Here is a 14,252-nt window from a genome sequence, read left to right as displayed (position 1 = left end):
GGTATCTGCATTTTTATGGGCCATAGAAAGATGCTGAGAACTTTGTCCAGGTAAAGGATTGAGACAGAAGGTGAGGATAGCACAGTCCTAACACCATCTGAACTGATTTTTATTAACTCAGAGCAAGAATGAGGATGTAGTCTGCAGAGAGGCTGTAAGGCAAGCTGTCCATGGGTGAACAGGGTTGGAGCAGCCGGTGTCCTTCCCGAGTTCCTGAATGTTAATGCAGCTCGGCCACCACCCATGTAGCCAGCAGCCAATGAAAAGGGATCACCCACAGTCCTCTTCCTGTAGCTTCTTCCCTTACTCTTACTACCAGCCCCTGCACCCCCACAATCCATCACAGGAATGTCCCTTAGACTACATGACTGAATTCGGCTTCTTCTCTTTTGAACCCCTGGCTCCTGGTTAGATTTAACGTGTACTTATTCCCACACTCTTCAGGCTTTTAATCATTTGTGATAAAATTCCTACCCTGAACATTCTTGGCTCTGGGCCTTCATGCTCATCCACCTGGCCTGCATCCTAGTCAAACTCACATCAGCAACCTTTAAGAGTCTCCTGATTATTTTGTCATGAACCCATGGTTCCAGGGGCAAGCCTGTTGCTATGGCAATGTTGATGACCTATCAGGCACACGCTGTCACTCTGCTTTGGGACTATGAGGGCTCTAGGAGAGGAACACCAGCCTCCCGAGGGAGATAACAACCCTTGTGGGCCAATTACCAGAGAAAAGGGCAAAATGCCTTCCTCACTCTGCCCCAGCAGGCCCTGTGACCTGCAGCCCCTCCCCATCTCCTGCTTCTGTTCCTGCCCCTGGGAAGATTTGGAGGGAATCCAGAGAAATTGCCAGGTTTCATTATGCAGCTTTGAACCTGCATCTTGATTCTCCAGAGAAGTCAAAAGGATGACATTTCTCTTTTCTTGCCTAACTGAGGATATAGAAAGATGATGGCCCCGCTCATGCAACCTGGTAATCCCTCTGGGCAGGTAGCACAGGTTTCTGTCCACAAAGAGACTTGGGGATCAAATCCACCACGCCTCTCAGTTCTGTTTGCATTGGTGAAGGTCCAAAGCATAACCTCTACCTCCATGCCCATTAGGTCATTTGATCCTCTTCCACAATCATTCTCATGGAGCTTTGTGCATCTTTCTGCCTCAGCCTTCCACCCCTCCTCTTCTCCCTATTCATTTTCATCCTGGCCCTTGAATCACTTTCCCATAACTAGCAAATCACCTCACCTGCACAGTTCCTTCTATAGCACTCCCTTACCTCCTGCCTCCTATCTTGCAGAAGGTGGTTCTTCCCTGAGGGCACGTCTTCTTTTGCAGCTCTCTCAGGTGGTAACTATTGTCTCATATCCCTTGTATTTCAAAACAGCAAAGTGGGTTGATATTTCTATGGGGAATACAATTAGCTGCAAAAAATAGAAAAGTCACCAAACACTTAATGAAGTAGAGTTGATTTCATGTTATCAGAAATCTGGATACAGATGGCTGCTGGTACTGGTTTAATGGTCACTCAAAATGTGGACTCACCTCTCTGTGATTATCTTTGACTTTTCCTCATGTTTATAACTTCTTGGTCACTGCAGCTCAGCCATCACATCTGCATTCCAGGCAAGAAAGGGTGATGCCTGCATCAGAAAAGCAAAAACGTTCTCAGATTCTCTGCTAAAGTTAAGCTGATGTCTGATTGGCTAGAAGTGTGCCATATAGCCACTCCTTAATGAAAGGGAATCTAAGAAGGTAGGTGTACTTGGCCGGCATATCGCACATCAGAAAACAGAATTTTATTAGGTAGAAAGGAAAGGGATATACTTATCTGGCAGGGGAGATACCATGATCACAAAGGTGGTTTTCCCAGGTCGAGGCTCACCCGGGTGGGCTGACCCCCGTGATTTCCCCAAACGTGGGAAACTTGACTGCATAATCTGTAGTCGTGGGGGACTGTGTTCGTGGTCTCCCCTGAAAAAAAAGGAAAGGGATAAAGGTATCAGGCAGGGAACAAACAATGTCTGCCATAGTGTCTCCCTTACTCCCCCTGTTTATATTTCCACTGTTTTTTTAAAGACCCTGCTTCTTTGCATTCACATGATTTATATATTCTGCTCTATCTCTTCCATTATGTACATTGGCAAGTGGCAAAAAGCTCACTGTTCCACAGGACAAGCCAGTTGCTTGCTCACTATGCCCAAGCCTTGATTGGTCTAGGTGACACCCAGGTGGGTTGCCTCTTCAGCACCACAGCCACTCAGGTGCTCACTTTCCTTTCATCTTCAGTGATTTTTCTCTCCACTTCAGTCATCCACTCCCATAGACACTCCCTGGGTATTGTCACTACCTGTCATGCTACTCCTCCTAAATTGCTAATATAAGCACTGCTCTGCTTGACTGTGACCTTCCCTTCTTCCAGGGGAAGGGACGTAAAAAAGAAGGACCATTGTCACGGCCTGTCCTCTGCTATATCCTAATCCATCAACCTTTCCCTTTCTATGTAGCATGGATTTCATGAGCAGTATTTCTCTACTTAGAGAAATACTTAGAGAAATACCATCTCTCTTAGACTCTCTTGTCCCTTTGTTGCCTCCATTTGCCTAAGTTCTGTACCTGGATGGACCCAATGGTCTGTTTCCCTGTGCCTGTATCCAAGCAGCTGATTATTACCTGATGAGGCAGACTGATTCCATTGAAAGTTCAAGGTCATTAACTTCCAATAGGTCCTCACACTGTACAAAACACTACAGTTCTGTTTTTCATTTTCCCATTTCCCACAGTGACTGTGGAAACCTTTCTCCTTTTTCCAAGCCTACAATCTCTCTTCTTAGATTGTTAAATAAAAAGTAGGATCTTTCACATAGGAACACTCTTAACCTCCGAGTATTTCTGCACTTACCCTGTGGGTCCTTGACTCCTGTTCTAGCAGCAGAACTTTCCCACCTCCCATCTCCCATCTAAAGAAAACCCCTTTCTGCCCTCCAGGAGGCTCACTCTGTCTACTATTTTTTTCCTAGTCGAATATTCAAACTCTTCTTCTTACTCAAACCTTTCACATTTTATTTATACATTTCACATTTCTGTCATTTAAAAAAATTAACTATCACAATCCACTTTCAGTTATTACCTGATCTCTCTTCCCACCTACACAGGTAAAATTCTGGAGAGAACTGTCTATAGTTTTCTTGACTTTTGTATATCCCAACCTCAGTCCACCCTATTCTGCCTTTCAGTCTTACCATCAGCTTCTGCTGGAATTGTGGATTACTCTCATACTAAAACCAGGACTTCAGTGTTCCACTTAATTGACCATTCTCTGCTTCTTTGAAACACTGTCTTCTGACTTACAGGATTCAACTTTCTCCTGGCTTTCTTTCCACCTCTCCAGCCGTTCCTCTTCTGTGTCCTGTGCAAACTCATTCACCTCTAATTGGCCAGTAAGTTATGAAGATCCTCCAGACTTGTTCCAGTAATCTTTCCTTCTTGGCTTCACTGTCTTCCTAACTGCCCATGAACTCAACTTTATAACTTCATTGTAGACTTCTCTGAGCTCCGTAACTTCTAATTTTCTTTCAACTTACCATATTTTCTTGTATGAAATACTTGATGCTATGAAAGTCAAATGTATTAATTATCTATTGCTAAGTAACACAGCAAAACTTGGCATTTTAAACCACAAACATTATTTCATAGTTTCTATGGGTCAGGAGTCCAGGTATGGTGGAGCAAGAGCCCCTGGCTCAGAGTCTCTCAGGAAGCTGCAAACAACGTGTTGTCCAGGGCTGTGGCCATCTGGGGGCTCCAGTCAGGGAGGACCACTGCCAAGCCCACTTGGGTAGCTGTTGATGGTTGTGAGCCCTGAAGGCTGTTGCCGGGAGAGCTCACACCTGGCTCCTTACCACAGGGCCTCTTCACAGGGCTACTTTCACAGAGGCTTGCTCCTTCAGAGCAAGGGGAGGATTCAGAGAGCCTGGGGGTCTGGAGAGGAAGATGAAAGGCAAAAAGTTCTTGATAACCTAGTCTCAGAAGTAACATTTCATTATTTTTGTTTTATTCTATGCATTAAAAGCAAGATATCAATTTGCACAAGGGGAAGGGGCTATATAAGGATGCGAATACATGAGTTAGGAATCATCAGGAGTCATTTGAGAAGACACCTACATCATTCTCACATCATTACGTCCAAAGTCAAACTTTTGCTCTACCCACCCCACCACCCCATCCCAGAAACACGGTTCCCCTTCTGGTTTCTCTTTCTTAGTGACTGGCACCACCATAGTCTCTCTTCTGCAACCCAGCAACCTGGGAGTTACTCTGTACTATCTTGTCAATCTCATCCCCCCCATATCTAATCATAACTAAATTCCGCCAGTTTATTTCTCAAATATCACTTACATCTGCTCACTTATCTCCACCACTACTTCCACTATCACTCTAATAGAAGCAAGTATCATTTCCTGCTTAGACTTGCTATTGCCTACCAACGGGTCCTCTCTCATCAACTCTGACCACTTCCCCCCAATACACACTCTGTGCTGCAAAGTGATCTCTTCACCATATAAATCTGATTGTGATGCTCTTCTGCTTGAAACCATTAAACAGTTCCTCATTCCCAACTGGACAAAGACTCCTCAATAACCTATACTGTTCTAGATGGTCTGGTCCCTCTGCACCTTCCAGCCTCACCTCACACCTGGCTCCTTTTCACTCCTCTCTCCAGGTATGCTGGCTTTCTTTCAGTCCTACTAGCCACAGGGCCTTTGCATAGGCTGTTTCTGCTTAGAACATTCTTTCCTCCTTTTTGCCTAATTTTTATTCATTTTTTAGATCTCAGCTCAAGCATTGCCTTTACAAGGAAACCCCTTTCTAGTACCTCAGAGATTCATGCCCTTCTTCTGGAAGCTCTTGTCACAGTTGGAATTTTATACTAGTTTGTGTGATTGATTGTCTCTTCTATGTTCTGTGAGTGCCATCAACTGAGAGTTATAGCACTGCCGGAACTCCAGCATTTAACGTGCCTCATACTTAATAGATGCTCAATAAACCTCTTTTAAGCAAATGGAATTTCTTGACCATAACTCTTGCCAAATGGATGCAGGTCTCCTTGTTTGGCCTGGTAGGAATCATTGGACCAGCAGTGTATGATTAAATATTGCTTGCTTGCCCAGAATCCTTGAGTGCTCTGGACTCCAGATCCATATCCAGAGAGGTCTCACTATCTAAGGGATGAACTGCCCCAGACCACTAATCTCAGCAGCCAAGTATACTTAATTAACCTTTGTATGCAATTAAACTCAAAGCATCACAGGTTACCAGGCCATATATTCATGCTTACTGGACCTGGCTGGGCATGATTTGCTCTGAATGTGCTATTGGGGCTTGTTGGAAAAGGGGGCATACATCTCCTTCTTTCATCACTAGGAGAGAGCAATTATGGGTCCACTGTGGCACATGCAGCTACTTCCTTTTTTGCTTGGAAATGCCACAGTCTGCTGGCAATGGAGGATGCCAGCTTTGCCTATTAATCATGTCCTCAGCTCCTTGTAAGAATGGGAAACCCAGGCTCTGACAGGACTATAGGGTGTGACTGTGGTCCACATATGGGAATGCTTCTTATTCCTGCTCCTCTCCACCTTTGTTTTCCACCAGAGTGAGCCGCAGCTTTCCAAGCCTCCACCTCTGGGGCACCTACAGTCTTATTTAAGTAAAAGAGGCAACGGAGTGTCTCTAGTACTTAAACACAGAGGTCTAAATGCTCAGGAATGGACTTTAAGAAAGAAGGGGTCAAAGCATCCCTGGATGATGGCTTGACTCCCCAGACTGGGGCCACATGAGCCCCATCCCTTCAGCACATTGTAAGAAAACCTTGATTTTAAGACTGAGGAGTTTAAACTTGATATTGGGTTGGCCAAAAAGTCTGCTCAGTTTTTTTTTTTCTGTAAAATAAAAGACACATTTTTTATTTTCACTAACAGCTTCATTAATTTAGATATCCTGAGTATGTCTGCTACCTCCCACAGGACAGAATGTTGATTGTTCCCAATGTCTTGATTTGATCGCTATCAACTTCAGCTGTTCTACCTGACCGTGGAGCATTGTCCAGAGAGAAATCTCCAGCACAAAACTTTGCAAACCATATTCGACACATGTGATCAGTCACAGCACCTTCTCCATACATTGCACAATGTTTTGTGTGTGCTTCAGTTGTGTTTTTACCTTTCTTGAAATAGTAAAACATAATATGCCCAAAATGTTGCATATTTACTTCTATCTTCAATATTAAAATGGCTACACAAAAATGCACAGGTTTTAATAAGTTTTTTTGTATGCATGCTGATGTGACAGCTGTCACAATACAATCTAACAAAATTGTTTAGAATGAAGTAAAAGACAACTACGTGCTAGTAGAACCATCTTACAGGAAAAACCAAATGAACTTTTCGGCCAACCAAGGATTCAGCAGAGTTTTCAGCAAGAAATAAAATTTAGGGGAAAAAAATATGTCTGATAGCCTTATGCATTAGATTTCAAAAAGATAAGTAACTGGGGCAGGGAAACAAGCTGGGGAATAAAAATAATCCAAAATAAGAAAAGTTGCAAACTTGGACTAACGCTGTAGCTGAGAGATTATTGAGGACTGGGTGAATCTGAGAGAACTGGACCAGAAAGATCCAACAGGGCTTAAGTGTGGATGGAGATATAAAGTGATTCTACGTTGGAAAGTTGGGAGATGTCTGCCCTCTATTTGCTGTAGCATGCGTATGCACCGAGAGTCTCTAGATCCCCCGGTCTCCCACTTTTACCATAACTATGGAATACTTCCCATTCTCCGGGACTGACAGCTCCCAGCTCCTCCAGGCTCCCTTGCTGATTTGACACACTTCTCCATCTTCATTTATAACAGTCTCTGAGACATAATTTTTATATTCACTCTGCAGCTCCACATACCACAACTATAGCCAAGAGGTATTCTCCCTTCTTGGGAGAATATTTCCCAACCCCTGGAACTGTAGCCACCTGGTCCTGCTCTGCTTGCAGGACACAGGGGCCAGCTGGGGGTGCAGTGACAAGCAAGGAAGACATTAAGTTGGGGCATCTTGAGTTTGAGGAGACAGAGGAATCCCCTTTTTGCTGCAGTACACGGAGGCTGGAGAGGCTGTGAGCAGCCTGGACTGGAGTGGGAGGTGGGGATAGAGACTGTGGGTAAGGCTGAGAGCAGGGAGGGAGAAGAGCTGAGGATTAAGTCTACTTCCAGTGGGAGTGGCAGAAGGAGAGGGCTAAGCCACTGCCTTTATCAAATCATTTGTGGTCAGTTCTAGATTGGTCAAGCTCTGGTTTTCCTGTTGGAAGGTTTAGCAGGAATTCTAATTCTCTTTTCTGCCGTCCTCTTGCTGACATTTTGGCTGATTGAGAGCATCTCCGCCAGACAGTGAGCAGAAGAAATGAAAGAAGATGGAAATCAAATTGGTCAATTTTACTTTTTGTCAACAGCTCTGGGGAAGGCACAGTGGTGAGAATGTTAGGCAACAGTTTAACAATATTAGTAAACAATGCTATTATAAACAAGACTCACGTAACTGATTTGTGCCCTGCTATTCCCCAAATGCTACTGAAAGAGTTGGCAGCTTTTTTTTTATTGCTTATACTTTAAACTTTAGATTTAGCAAACTGTAGATACTAAACTGTCTTTTATATGTCCCGTAGACAAGGGAAATGTATTTTTATGTAAAATTTGATCCTGTTACATTTAGTTTATCATTTGAATCTGTCAAGGTATTTTGTGTAGTATCAAGACTCTGCCATTCAATTTCTTTTTCATGCTTTCTTATTCTGGGCGAGAAGAAATAATCCTCTGAGAACTGAAATATTTCATAATTAATAAATATAAGATTAACTTTCATCAGATAACCCATCCTAACAGATTATGATGACTAGAACCTTGACTAGTTAACAATGAGAAAGAGGTAACCTACTAATATATAACCGAACACAAATTAATCAACCCCCTCCCCCCCAAATCTGAGGCCAGGCCTGGTTAGCAGGGGCTTCCTTATAACAGGGATCCCACTCCCGCGAGTTGGGGGAGCCAGCAGCCTCTGAGGGGAGCTGCTTTGCCCGGGCTGTGACAACAGGCCATGCACAAAGGGGCGAGTCCGCCTCAGCTCCAGAAGAGTGACGCCACTGAAAATGTGGACCCAGATTTTTCTAGAGAGTCCGGAAGTGACTATGCCAGCTCAAGACAAACAAGCCTAAAAAACAGGTTTGTGCACCACCAGGAACCTCCGCTACTAGGGACATAACCAACGAAGACAACAGATAGTAATTACCTGCCCCTGTGTCCACGGAAAGGACTGGCAGGCAGAGGTGTGGCATCTGTCCTGCTCCTGTCACATGGGAGGTGACTTCTGTGGGGCAGTGTGAGCACACAATCCTTGGAGATTATCCAGTTCCCTTTGCTTTAATTTTATGCTCACCAAGAAAGCTTCTGCTCACTAATATTGACTTGACAACAAACTAAAACTAGCAAGGGGGTGATCTGAATAAGGGGATATGCTGATTTCAGTCTGCGGAAGGGGCAATTCCTTTGTATCAATACATTTGTATTTTGATTTTCTACAGAACTCTTTTCTGAGTTTATTTAGCATTTCTGCATATAGAGCTTTGAACAGCTCTGAGTAGGCTGAATATGTAACCAGCCAGTAGGCCTTTTTTTGTAAATGCTGCAGGCACTGTTTCTTGGTGAATAAGATTAAATCATTAGCCTTGTCACTGGCTCAGGTTGGTAATTCAAAAATCTCTTCATCCTTTGTTTTTTGTTTTTTTTTGAGTCCCAGACTTTCCTTTCCAGGTTCCTGACCCCCTGACATTTCCATTTGTTAGCAACAAATTGCTTTTTAGGTACCAATGTCTCCCCAAGTTGACTTTACTTTTTTTCTTCAGATTTCTTTTGTTTTATTTCTTTCTTTACTTTTGTTGTTTTAATTTGGAAACTCGCCTGCTTCTTCAGTGATCTTACTGAGATCCCATGTGTCCTGGGCTCACCAGGCTTGAAACAAATATCCTTTTGGAGCTGGGCTGACCGGTATGGTAACCACTGGCCACAGGCGACTTTTGAATACATAACATGTGACTGGTCTGAATTAAGACGTGGTGTAAGTGTAAAATTCACACTAGATCTCTAAGACAATATCAAAAAAGAATGTAAAATATGAATAAATTACAAAACGGATCACACATTAAAATGACAATACTGGCTACATTAGGTTAAACAAATGTATTATTAAAATAGATTTCACCTATTTCTTTTTGCTTTTTTAATGTGGCTACTAGAAAATGTCAAAGTACATATTTGGCTAGCAGTATAATGCTATTGTCAATGCTGTTTTAGGGTGTCTTAATGTGGGTATTCTTTACAGTCCTGTAAGTAGCTTAAAAAGCACATTAAAAACTCCATTTAGTTGGACCGTCCAAAGTTAATCTTCCATTTCTTTTTCTCTATTTTGACACACCTTCTCAAGTGATTCTCATTTTTCCTTTTGTTTAAAGGCTAAAAGGAAAGGAGAACTTTTCTTTTTTGGTTTAGAAGTAGGCACAAGATAAATGCATTTACATGTGATAGGGATCTAAGCAAAACAAAGTACACAGCACTGCCTGCAGAGACTCTGTTAACCACACACAGTAATTTATGCAGCAGGACAAGCATCGGTCCCACGGGGAAACACGGCCACTCTAACCACTTTACCTGTGGGCCCTACATTGAGAATTGTTTCTTCCCACTTGAGTGGAAGCATGCTCGATGCCAGGTCAAGCTGTTGGGAGTTTTGCTTCTTTCATACTAGGCCTGTCTTTTGAGGCTCACTTTTATGTGTTACATAAATGATCATTTACATCTGTAGCACACTGACAATGATGAGTGTAGGTTAGAGAGTCAGAGGGATCTAGGTTTGGTCCTGGCTTGTGCCAGTTATTTTACCTCTAGAACTTCACCTGCTGACCTGTAAAGTAGCGATAATAAGGTCATTCTTCCTTTTCTGATGGGGAAACACTCTGCCTCTGCTCCTAGCCCTTCTCCACTCTCATCTTTTGAAATCTGCTCTGCAAATACAATTGAGCCTCTACTTTTGGCCAAAGAAATTGTATTCCTCACCTCGAGTCTGTGAAAAGAGCTTTGAGAAGACAATTGGCTTGGGCACTTGACATATGTTCACTGACCCAGGCTGGAGAATGTTCAAAGTGAAGAAGTGTGGCTTGCAGAATGCATCTGTGGTAGGCAAGGAGATTAGGCTGGTGAGAAAATGCCTGCACTGGAGTATGTGTGGGCAAAGGACATCGGTGTGTTTCCTGCAGACCAAACACAGGGACAGAAAACTGGCCATGAGCCTTCTTAAAGGGACTCTGTCCAAGAACACCAAAAAGGTCTCAACTACAAGGGAGCTCTTTGCAGAATTCTGAAGACCAGGGCTTGCAAAGGGAGCATAATCAGCTAGGGAGGTTACTGAGTGGTCTTTGAGGAGCCTTTGAATATGTCCCAAGAAAAAGGGTTGGCTTTTAAACACTTGTCAGCTCACAAAAGCAGCCCTAGAGAATTAGCTTCATATTTGGAGGATAATGTTCCATATGCTTAAAATGGTTTATAATCTTATAATGGTTTATAAACCATATAAATGGTTTATAATCTGTCCTTCTCCGGCCACATTTCAACCCCTCTCTCTCATCAGCTGTACAAGACTTCCTCAGGTAGTCAACTTGTCGCTTCTTGCTGAGCTGAGGTCTCGGCTAGAACCTGTCTGGGAAGCCTGTTTTCCCCTGAGTAATCCTGTTCCATGCAAACAGTTCCCAGGCTCTAGGAGGGGGGATGCCATTAGCCTGGTAAAGATAAGATGCCCCTTATAGGGACAGTAGTAAATGAGACTCACATTATTCAACGAGAAATTGTGGTCCTCAGCTGTGTTAACCAGCACCATGATGAGAAATTGAAGCACGGCCTACAACACCGTGGCTTTCATGTTAAGCCCACCCCGTCAACCGGCTTTAGTCAGCTTAGACTAACTCAGAATTGGAAGAAGAAGAGCACGAGGGTAAGGTAGGGATAGGGAAACAGGGCCTTTCTGTGTGGCATATCTGAATGCATGACAATAATGAGGTGTTAACGAGGAGAATGAAAAGTAAGTGCTAAGGGGACCGAAAGAAAGGAAGAATCATCTTGCAACTCAAGAGTCTGGGGTGGGCTTCAAATAGTCCATACTCTAAGGACTGCCCTCAGGTGGCTATCGAAAAGTGAAAGCCTGGGAATTCCTCACTTGGAAATGGGAGTGAGAGGGTAACCGGGGCCAGAGATTAAGGAGAAACAATAGGATTGGTAGATGGGGGTGGGGTGGGGGGGTGGTGCATTGTGACTGTGAAGAGTGCAAACACCAGGGTGAAGGAGAAAAATGCCAATCAGAGGCCCAGATACTGAAAGAATGGCTTTTGAGGAATTAAATAATATTTTGAGTGTATTAAAGTCTGCACTCTCTCTTTTTTAAATATTGAGAGGGCTGAAGAATCCATGCCAGACTGTCTCAAATCAAGGGAAGGAGTTAAGAAAGTTAAGAAGGAGAAGCAATAGGGGGAGAGCTATTCCTTTCCCTTTTCCCCCAAACCCTAGAAACACATTATTAACACGTTTCTAATTTAACAGTTTTTCCTTTGTGGAGGCCAGATGGAGGTTTTTGCCTGGGTGGACAAGGGTAGAATTTAGGTTACATCTCCCATCAGACTGGAATATCAGTACAAGGTATCCCCGAAGTACTAATTGATCTATCCATTCACACACCTGCACACCCACCCACCCACTCATCTTCCATCCCATACCTGCAAATAAACATGTTTCTGAGTGCCTACCACGTGCCAGGTTCCATACTCTACTCAGGCTGAGTAATACCTAACACCGCTCTCTCAAGTGTATGTCACTACATTGGGTGGGGGCGGGGATGATAAAACAAGGATGGCAGCTGGGTAACTGTCACAGCTGGGAGATGAGCAAGTGGAGGTTCATTATAGCATTTCTCCTGCTTTTTGGTATGTTTGATAATTTCCTAATAAAGTTAGATAACCGTCCTTTTCCTCAAGCAAGGAAACTAGATTTAATAGATGCCTAAATCATAGGGCGAGTTCAGCTTGGAAGTTACACCCCAGGTATTAGGGCAGGGTGCAAATGTCCACAGGAAATGCCTCCAGGTCGACGGTAACAGTTCACTAAAAGTACTTGCTCGCATTGAGTAAAGAAGAAAAAAGCTATAGGCGTGACTTGGCCTCAGGCTGCATTGGGAGGTGCTATTAGGTCAAGGTCAGGAGTGAGGGAGTAGCCTCTACCACACTGTCAAGGCCTTATCTAATCTTTCCTTCCTTCCCCTTTACTTAAAGTCAGCAGTGGTAAGTAGATATTCAGAGTTGGCCAACATCTTCTGAGCGCTTACTATATGCCAGGCATTATACAAAGTCTTTGGATAGGATTCCGCTCACACGTCTTACTGAGGATAGATCTGGGAGCTGAAAAATTCCTCAAGGTGTGGGGAACGTGACACTTGCAAGGGCAGTTCAGGAACCCTGTCCTTCCAATTTAAGTCCTGGAGAAATTGGTCAGAGACTTCGGATCAGGCTACGTGGTTCTGAGCAAGTCCTTGGGCCTCCCTGAGCTGACTCAGTTTCTCTATCTATAAAAAGGGTACAGTATAACCTTACAAGGTTTCTTTGAAGGATCACAGACCTTTACTGTCAAGATCCTGACACCAAGCGAGGGCTCCGTAAGTGGCAGCCATCATTCTTGGCCAAGTGCAGGCGCATCCTCCGGGCGCGCCTCCCGCGGGCGTCCCTCCGGACTGGAAGGACCCGCCCCCGCAGCTCTGGTCTTGTAGTGCTGGCGGCAGGTGGCCCCGCGCCTCGGTGCCCACGTTCCGAAGTGGGGAGTGCCGGCGGGTGGTGGACTAAGCTCTCCCCTGGAGGACCTCCCCCCTCCCCCCACACGCTTGGCGCAGGTGAGATTTGCGGCTTAGGCCACCAGGACAGCGACTTTAGGAAAAGTCGAGGCAGACTGCATTGCCTGTGGCGGGGAGTGGAGTCCTGGGGGCGCCCTTTCCTTCCCCCACTTTCACCCCTGGGCCGGTCCGGGAGCCCGGGCCCGCGGGCTGCGCGCTCTGCGGCTGTGAAAACCCGGAGAGGTGGATTGGATCGCGCCCGCAGCCAACTCCTCCGCGGTCCGGCCGCGGAGCTGGGCATGCTCAGTGCGGCCGGCGCGCCGCCGTCCGCCAACTCGGAAGCTTGCGCTCCGGAGCCGTGGGGGCGAGAACGCCAGCGGCGAGTCGGCGTTCCCTGCCGCCCTCAGACAGTGGCAAACTTCTCGGTGTCCCCGGAGCTCGCTAGGACAATACTGATACCTTACAAATAAAATCACTCAAACCCCCTCTCTCACCTTATCCCAACCCGAATAATAGAGGCTGCGGCCGCCTGAGTGCCGCCGCCGGCCCCTGCCCACTAGCTGGGGACCAACAGGTAAACTGTTAGGCGGGTGGGGGAGGGTGGGAGGAGGAGCGGCAGTCTGGGGGAGGGCGGAGGCCTAGAGGAGACCGAGATGCCCGCGGGCTGGCTGCCCCCGTTGGCGCTCACCACCCACCCTCCTCAACCCCCGTCCCCAGCCCCTGGAGGGGCAGCAAAGGGTTAAGTCGGCCCCGCGCCACCGTGAGCACGGCCCCCACCAGTCGCCGCGACCGCCAGCTGCGCGACTCGGCGCCTGCCCGGAGCCGCGGATGCGCCATCCGAGCCCCGCGGGCGTCTAGGAAGCATCCGCCGCTTCCTCAGCTGCCGCATCTCTGCCTGCCCCATCCCCTCAAGGCCTCTCTGCCCCGGCCGGGTCCGCGCCCAGGTGGCGGGGGATGTGCGGGGCGCGAGGTGGCGGCAGAAGCTCCTTGCTTGGGAGAGGGGCGGGGGCGGGCCACTCCGCTTTCTCTGCCTGGGGCCGTAGGGCCACCCTAGCCTGGGGCTAGCACTTGGGCCACCAGCCGCGGCGCAGAGAAAAGTTTTATTTTTTTCCCTGTGCCCTTCCCCCACCCCTTGCCTTCGTCCGACTGGGGTGGGTTTGGGTCCATTGGTGAAAAAAGTCACACGTTTCCATCGGCTGCTCCTCCCCCTGGGGATAGGGTTGGGGCGGGGTGGGGGGGTGGGGACGGGACTGGAGGCAGGCTCCGTGAAAGATCCAGGCGGACCTCCAGCCCCTCCGC

The 14,252-nt window shown here is 46.2% G+C and overlaps 1 pseudogene; it reads left to right on the top strand.

Annotated features, from left to right (window-relative positions):
* The first annotated feature begins 1,817 nt into the window (after positions 1-1,817).
* On the top strand, positions 1,818-1,971 carry LOC118997959 (uncharacterized; annotated as a pseudogene).
* The last annotated feature ends 12,281 nt before the right edge of the window (positions 1,972-14,252 follow it).

The sequence above is a fragment of the Sturnira hondurensis genome, unplaced genomic scaffold, assembly GCF_014824575.4.
Source record: "Sturnira hondurensis isolate 20B ecotype Veracruz unplaced genomic scaffold, ASM1482457v3 Scaffold0013537, whole genome shotgun sequence".
In the NCBI taxonomy this organism is placed as follows: domain Eukaryota; kingdom Metazoa; phylum Chordata; class Mammalia; order Chiroptera; family Phyllostomidae; genus Sturnira; species Sturnira hondurensis.
This window is presented reverse-complemented; position numbering and strand designations above follow the sequence as displayed.